Here is a 9,628-nt window from a genome sequence, read left to right as displayed (position 1 = left end):
TAACTGTACCTATCACCACGTCGCCGGATGCCTTAGCATCACCCAGTGTCAAAGCAAAGACCCTAGCTGGAGCCATGTTCCTTTGCTGGCCTCCACGTGGTTCCTGATAGCCTCCTCGAGCAAGTTTAGGAGCGGGAGCAGCACCAATATGAGCCTGAAAATCCTTTATCATATGCCCTGGCTCCCCACACCAGAAACAAATACCTCGCCCGGCACGACACTCCCCCGAGTGTCTCTTCCCATAAGTCGGGCAAGCTGGGAGTGGCTGCATACCCTGAAAACTGCGAGTCCCTATCTCCTGCCTCCAATCTCTACAGCAGCCACCTCTCTTCCATGAACCACGGCCGACTCCCTGCTAAGAACCAGAAGGTTCAGATCTCTTCTTCTGCCTATGCTCCTCAGCCTCCAACCTCTCCCCAACCTCTACTATAGTGGCCCTATCTACCACTTCAGCAAAATCCTGTAACTTCAGTATCGACACCTACTTATATATTTCTCTCCTCATACCTCTTCCAGAATAATGTACGGGGGAAGCAAGATAGTTTTATAAACTTCTCCACGTACTGCTGCACTAACAGTTGCCCCTATTTCAGGTTCAAGAATTCCTCTATCTTAGCTTCCCTGGACAAGGCTGGAAAATACCTGTCAAAGAATATCTCCTTAAATCGTTCCCATGTCATCTCCACAGGTACTATCCTCTGCTACTCTTAGAGTTTCACCTCCGTCCACCATCTCTCGTCCTCTCCAGTCAATATGTAGGTAGAAAACAACACCCTCTACTCCTCAGAACACTACAGCACTACAAATACTTTTTCGATCACCTACACCCAGTTTTCAGCGACTGCAGGATCAGTTCCTCCTGAGAAAGCTAGAGGATTCATCTTAATGAATTTCTCGATCGAGCTACCGTGGCCTGCCAATGGACCACCCTGTTCCCTCGAGCTCCTCGCAATTTCAGTCATAACCTGCTATGCCACGCTATGTAAGACTGCATCTAAATCACCACCCGCAGCGCCTAAGGGTCCAACACCCTCATTTCCACTGGCATGGGCACTACTACCACCAGGGTCTATCCAAAGAAACAAATAACTTAACTTAGACCCTATCACCATAACATATCACCCAACTAATACAATATTTCCTTAATTAGTTCATCACTCTTGATCTTTATTCAAGGTTCAATCCTGCAACCTAGATACCTAACTCGATGATAGTTTAACATAGCTTTCCTGAAATTGTCACCCCAGAAAAATCACACAAACCACCACGGAAGTCCTGCATCTAGACTACAAAACCAGACCTCAAATTCCCTTATCCTATACTCTGGTATTATTACTGTTGCATTCTAGAGTCAACATAACCTAGCATCCTAGGCTTTGATACCAAACTGTAACGACCTGCTTATCTTATCATATAATAAAACATATTTAAAAATAAAGTCAACCCAAACCCGTGGGTAACGGGGACACATCTGACATTCACAGCCAAAACCTAAGCAGCAGTAAATATAAATCAACATTCATACAACCATAAAATACAAATACCAGAGTCAACTACATTCCCAAATATCTATGTTCATATACAATCCCCAAAAATACAAAATACATATATACATATCTAAGAACCCATAACGCAAATCTCTTGTTCCTAGATCAAAACTTACCCTCCTAGCGGGGTAATAATGTACTATCTCAACGGCAGCCTCGATCTACCGGTCTTTCTGGGTTTCCTGAAAATTATTTAATGTTGGGGGTGAGACACCTCACAGTAAGAGAAAATAAATTAAATACAACTGTGTGGCAACATGAATATTTGGTGCTATCATACATATACAGTACATTTCATATTCATCATAACATACTGAATAATCATATACTTTCATAATTTCTAATAATTCATACTCATCATGAAATATCTAAAATATTTGATAATACTGAAAATTTACCCAGAATGTATAGCTAGCTAATGTCATGTATTACCCCCCTATGACGGGTTGTGCAGCCCGAAGGCAGGACTCGACAATGGCTAGCCGACCACTACCGAGTCAAAAATGTCTATAAGTACGATGGGCCCACCACACCATGGTCCGGACTGCTAGGTAGACGTCTACAACTCTACATTGAAAACCACATCGACTATCCATCTCCCACCCCCTTGTGGGGTGGTTAGCACAAGTATGAACATAGATATCTGATTTGTATAGCAACGATACCATGCTCCTATAACTGAACTAAACTAACATCCGGATTCTGATAATATATAATACACGATAATATACAGTTTAGCGTAAATAGATTGATAGCATTTTCTGTGATAACAAAATACATATGGCCTTACGCCGATTACTTTCACATCTATGGCCTTGCACCAAAATCATACATATACATACGACCTTGCAACGAAATCATACATCATACACGGCCTTGCACCGACTATCAATCACGGTCTCGCGCCGAATATTTCATACATATCATTCTAAAGAAATAATTCATTTATCATGTATTTTAAAACTATAATGCACTGCAATATTTCATAACTTCTAAAAATCATACTTCATTCATAAAATTGCTATAACATAATACTTATTATGTAAAATAATATCCACGCCATACAATGTTGAGTAAAATCATACATTTCATTTTAAAATCATATTTCCTGTATAAGAGCTGTATTTTCCCAAATATGCATTTTCTTAGTAATATTCAAATATAATACATGTTTTCCTAAAAATTAATCTGCTGGTAATTAATAATAATTTGCATGGAAGATAACTGCTTTAGTTTATTCCCTTACTTGACTTCTGAGAAGAAAATCCCCCTAAAGTACACTCGCCCTACACCCGCAGGGTTCCCCGTTCAACACCCTGAAAACGACAACTTCTAGAACTAAACTTCAATATTTTTCTGTGAATATCATTTCCTATAACTATGGGAGGACCAAATTTTACATAAAAAGTTTTACCTCAAACCAGAGATGAATTTCAACTCTGCCCCACCAATGATCCGTTCCAGCAGACTTGAAGAGAACTTCCCCAAAAGCGTCGTGGTGGCCTTAGATCGTCAATCTAGCGAATAGCGGAGCCAAAATCAAAGAAAGAGGAGAGAGAAACCGTAGGGAGGAGAGAGAGTAAGAAATTTTCTGATTTTTCTGAGTAAAAAAATCGAGTCTTGCACTATTTATACTATGGGCTTTGTCAACAATCCACGTCACCTCGTCGACGAGGTCAAAAGGAAATTCGTCGACGAACTCTCTCCTTCGTCGACGAAATTCGGAGTAGCCCAAAATATCCTCTCGGTATCTTCTCGTCAACAAAATGCACCCTCGTCCACGAGCTCATAGTGCCACGTCGTCGACGAAGCCTGCTGCCTTCTTATGTTTCTGTTTCCCATTTCCTTTTCTCTTATTATTTAAATACCATTATTCTTTGAGTCATTACAGGATTGGTCCACATAGGACTAATCAAACCACATAGGATACCAAACAACACTCCGTTCATAGTAAATAGGTAAACAACCTCCTCATACTAGTACCAATGTTTACCTTCCAATATAAACGTCCATATAACAACCTCCTCATACCACTACCAACGTTATATGACGGTTATACCAGGTACGATATAACGACCTCCTCATACCACTGCCAACGCTATATCGTAATTTACATGAACCACAACCCAAATCTACAGTAATCAATCCTTCAACATATTCATAATTCTACCACAATATACTCAATATCAGTATTTTCAATCAGCCAGAATTCACAATCAAACGGTATTCACACCCTCAATAATTCTTCATTCCACATTACTCACAACCATTTAATTATCATAATGGTTTCAACCACACAATTTTTCCCAATATAATTTATTTATCTAAAAACAACATTTTCAATACCAGTAAGGTTTAGAAAATTATACCTATACATATACAGAAGTTCATACTCAAACTTGTTATTTAAAATTATTAAAAACCATTATAAAATATTTCCCCTTGCCTGCTCCTCAAAATTCAACCCAAAATCAACAAAACAAAACCCTGTAATCCAGAAATTCCAAATTCCACAATCTTAATAAAACACTCTTATAATACTTCCTAGGCTCCAAATACCTCAAACTAATGTTAATACCTTAAATTATTTTACTTACACTGGTTTTGGGCTATTTCCCAAACTTCTCAAATCAAAGATCCACTCTGCCTTTATTGCAAAGAATCTTCCCAGGAGTCTCGTGGTAACTTTTGATCGTCGAACCAAGTTAAATCCAGCCCGAAATCGAAGAGAGAAGGTAGTAGGGCTAAATTTCTAGTGAGAGAGAGAGAGAACATGCAGAAAATTCATGCTTGAAATGAAAGAACTTGCTATTTATACACAGGGATTCGCCAAAGAGACACGTGGACTCATCGATGAGTCCTAGTACACAGTTCGGCGACAAAACAATAAACCTTGTTGACGAATTTCAGTCATGAAACCCCCCCTTCTCGGTAATTTCTCATCGACGGGACACGTACCCTCGTCAGCGAGCCAAGACAAAACACTCGTTGACGTGACCAATTTGTTCACCGAAGAACGCTTGCTAGCCCCCTTTTCCAACTTATTCCTCCTTCCCTACTATCTTCCTTATTATTACAAATAGTTCAAAATTTCCCGGATTATTACATTCCCCCCCCCCCCTCCCTTAAAAGAATTTTGTCCTCAAAATTCGTTAGTCACCCATTTACACACTATTAAACTAACTAACCATATTCACAAATTCCAAACAACTCTAACATATGCAACATCAAATCATGCAAAGTCAAACAACATTAACATACATACTAACATAAACATATTACACATAAACATATTACCTGGGCCTTTAGTGTTGCTCTCTTCAGGCGTACCCAACATATAGACGTGCATCAAGCCTTCGCCGCCGCAAGGCACTGGATTATTCCTTTTGTTCTAATTTTGGTTCGGAGCTGGTGCATTATTTGGCGGTTCTCGACATTCCCAACCTATGTGACCCTATTTTCCGCACCTGTAGCATATAACACTCCTACCCCGACATTCTCCCCAATGCCGCTGATTACATCTAGGGCAAAGGGGGGTGTGACAAATCACCCTGTCATCCCCGATCACCCCTTTCCAACCCCTAGCCTGCTGCATCTCTATCTCCCCTCCACGACCCTTTTTTGGAAATTTTTTTGGATCATGGAGACACATGCCTCTTCCTTCATTTTGATGCCTCCGTACCCCTCTACAGACTCGAATCAGCCACTGTAGCTTTCTCCACTAACTTCATGAAATCCTGAATCTGCAAACATGACATATGCTCATGGATCCTCTAATCCAGGCCCCTCTCAAATTGCCTCGCCTTCTGATATTCATTTGGAACCACAGAAGGTGCAAAACGGGATAACTCTAGAAATTTAGCAGCGCGCCCCTGAGTCAAGCTGAAAAATTCTTCAGCCTTTGCATTTCTGGTGGTGGCGGGAAAATATCGATCGTAGAAGACCTGCTTGAAGAGACCCCAGGTCATTTCTATAGGTACCGCTCGCTATTCCTCTAATAGTTTCATCGTATGCCACCATCGTTCAGCTTCTTCAACTAGTTTGAAAGTGGCAAAGAGGACCTTCTGCTCCTCTATACAATTTAGCACAACTAGTATTTTCTCCATTTCTTGCATCCACATCTCAGCCTTAATCGGATCAGTGCCACCCTCAAAAGACGAGGGTTTCAGACGAGTAAACTAATCAATAGTGCAACCCTAGTGCACTGGTGGATAGCTTGTTCCCCCAAAATCCCGTCTTATTTATTCCCTAACCTAACGAGCTATTCCCCGTAACAGCCGAGAGGTATCAATCTTGTCCCTGCTGGAAGCTCCCATCTCGCTTCCTCCTCCTTCATCGACACCCTTACCTTTAGGATCCATTCCTGAATATAAATGTGCAACAAAGGCAATTTAGAATCTCCACATCTTTGTATATTTGACATAAACACCATAACATAAAACCAAATTAATATTTATATCCTCAATTAAACATCCAAAATCCATTTGTCCACAATCATCTAAACTTTCAAATTTAAATTCCAAATCTCAGTTTCACAACTCGAAAACATCACCGTCGATGGATTTACCGTGGTTTTCTAGAAATCGTCGACTGATTCAAAAAATCACAGAAGTCCGTTAAGGGATTTCTACCTCCAAATTACAAAACAACCTCAAACTTCTGTCAATACCCTAATCTACCCATTCCTACCGTCATTCAATTCAAACACATACTCTGGTATTAATCCTCTTAAAGCTCGCAAGACCGTTATGCTCTGATACCAACTGTAACGCCCCGGACCCGCCATGCGGGGCCCGTAGTGTTATGAGACCGACATGCGTCTCTAATACCATTCACGCAGTGGAAAATAATAAAATAACCTCAAACATAATATACCAAAGTTCTATATTTGTACATCAACAAACTCACATCATATAGCCATGTTCTCCATATTACAAACTTGGATGAAATATAATAAAATATATAAACTAAAACATAACCGGTCAAATATCACTCACAAAACTACCCCGCCCTAGAGCTATCTAAGCTCGATCACCTAGATAACCTAAAAAGATTTAACATATGATAGGGTGAGACACCTCTCAGTAAGGAAGAAATAGTTTATAATAATGTGTGGCTGAAGTGTTTAATATACAATTATAATATCCATCCAAAATGTACCCACAGTCCACAAGTAGCCCAAACATCGTGCCCATAATCACACAAGGTCAATGTCTTTATCATACAATCAAATACCCATAACCATCAATAGTTAGTGGTAATTCTCAAGAATAGAGAAATCTACCCGCTCATACAAGTAGTTTCCCTCTACTCTAGTGGTAACACCATGGTACTCAACTTTCTCAATAAGCCCTCGGGTTATGAATCCAGGTAAAGTCACCGAGAAGAGGGAAGATCACCTGCTCATACAAGTGGTTTCCCTCTACTTTGGTACCCACAATTAATTACCAGAGTACTCGCCTTTCTCAGCAAGCCCTTAGGTGGAGTAATCTACTTTACCATAAATACTTAATTAATTAAAGTCACACATACACCCATATCACAATCAATCCACATAGGATATTCATACAATTTCCAATTTCACCCACATAGGGTCCACATTCACATATCATGTAATCGTCCACACAAAATCAAACCACACCATAAATGTCCACACAGGACTGGTCCACACAAGACTAATCAAACCACACAGGATACCAAACAACACTTCGTTCATAGTAAATAAGTAAACAACCTCCTCATACCACTACCAATATTTACCTCCCAATATAAACATCCATATAATGACCTCCTCATACCACTACCAACGTTATATGATGGTTACACCAAGTATGATATAACGACCTCCTCATACCACTGCCAATGCTATATCGTAATTTACGTGAACCACAACCCAAATCTACAGTAATCAATCCTTCAAAATATTCATAATTCTACCACAATATACTCAACATTAGTATTTTCAATCAACCAGAATTCACAATCTTTGGTATTCACACCCTCAATAATTCTTCATTCCACATTACTCACAAACATTTAATTATCAAAATGGTTTCAACCACACAATTTTTCCCAATATAATTTATTTATCTAAAAACAACATTTTCAATACCAGTAAGGTTTAGAAAAATATACCTATACATATACTGAAACTCATACTCAAACTAGTCATTTAAAATTATTAAAAATTATTATAAAATATTTCCCCTTACCTGCTCCTCGAAATTCGACCCAAAATCAGCAAAACGAGACCCTGTAATCCAGAAATTTCAAATTCCACAATCTTAATAAAATACCCTTATAATACTTCCTAGGCTCCAAATACTTCAAAATAATGTTAATACCTTAAATTATTTTACTTACACTGGTTTTGGGCTATTCCCCAAACTTCTCAAATCAAAGATCCACTCCACCTATATTGTAAAAAATCTTCCCAGGAGTCTCGTGGTAACTTCCGATCGTCGAACCAAGCTAAATCCGGCCCAGAATCGAAGAGAGAAGGTAGTAGGGCTGAATTTCTAGTGAGAGAGAGAACATGCAAAAAATTCGCGCTTGAAATGAAAGAACTTTCTATTTATACACAGGGATTCGTCGATGAGTCCTAGTATACAGTTCAGCGACGAAACAGTAAACCTCGTCGACGAATTTCAGTCGTGAAACCCCCCCCCCCCCTCCTTCTCGATAATTCCTTGTCGACGAGACATGTACCCTTGTCGACGAGCTAAAACAGAACACTCGTCAACGAGACCAATTTGTTCTTCAAAGAACGCTTGCTACCCCCCCCCCCTTTTCCAACTTATTCCTCCTTCCCTTTTATCTTCCCTATTATTTCAAATAATTCAAAATTTTCCAGGTTGTTACAATTTTTTTAAGAAAAATATTTCAAAAGAATACCAATGGTTTTCCATCATTAAAAAGGGGGAGAATGTTAGCCCTAATGGCTAAGATTCTTCATTCCAACTTGTTTTGATGATAACAACCCATTAGTCGTTCTTAGGTTAGCTAATATTTTTCCTCAAGTTCAATTCACATAAACAGGTGGAGACTAAAGCAAGCATAAGGATCAAGATGAACCTTGATGAAGTAATGGCAAAAGCGTATAGGAATATTCAAAGCACAACCAACAGAAGACCATATGATGTTTTATATGTATAGTGGGCTGTATGTGAGGTAAGATATTCATGTGACTCTTGTGGCATGATGTTGGTAAGAATACTTAGCAAGAGTTAAGCAATTGCATCTGCATGATAGTTTTAGGATATCATTAACAAACTCAATAAGTTTTCAAATATGCTTTTACACGATATCCTATACCTAAATAAACTTTTATAAGGACAAGTTTTAAACAAGATTAGTATGTTAATAACTTACAAACTTGGTCCCTATTTTATTTAAACAATGGTTAAACACCCAAAAGAAATGAATCAAATCAAGTGCTTAGATGGTTTTCTGAAAAGGGCTTGGCCTAGAGAAAAACCATCGACAGTTTAGGAAGAGTCCAGAAAAATCGTCGACGATTTGGGTCAAAATATGGCCGTCCTAGAGAAAACCATCAACGGTTTGGGAAAAACTCAAAAAACTGTCAATGTTTTTGTACGGATACAGACTGTAATTAATGCGCTAAAATGGCTAGTTTTTTATTTGTCTTGCCTCATTAAATGCCCAACAGCTAGCCAGCGGTATTTCGTCTCCTTGGCCATAAATATACTCCTTTAGCATTCATTAAGAAATTAATTTTTGAGCATTGATTGTTGTGAAGTTAGTTGAAGCATTCATATTTGTTCATTCACTTGCTCAAGGCTCTCTTGCTACTTGTTCTTAGTTACACATTAGTTACAACAAAGAATAGTGTGAGGTTTATATTGTATCATCAACTCAAAAAGGAACAACATATTGTAATCTTTCCATTTATTGTTGTTTGTGAATCTTGAAGGCTTTTGGTGAGCTTTCGTTTAGGTAGTTCTTGGTGAACAGCTAGGGTTGAAGCTCTTGGTGAGCTCGGCGATTTGGGAAAAGCCCAGAAAATCGTCGACTGTTTTGTACGGAGGTAGATCGTAATTAATGCTCTAAAACAACTAGTT

The sequence above is a fragment of the Malania oleifera genome, chromosome 1 (assembly GCF_029873635.1).
Source record: "Malania oleifera isolate guangnan ecotype guangnan chromosome 1, ASM2987363v1, whole genome shotgun sequence".
In the NCBI taxonomy this organism is placed as follows: Eukaryota; Viridiplantae; Streptophyta; class Magnoliopsida; order Santalales; family Ximeniaceae; genus Malania; species Malania oleifera.
Note: the sequence above shows the minus strand (reverse complement) of the source record.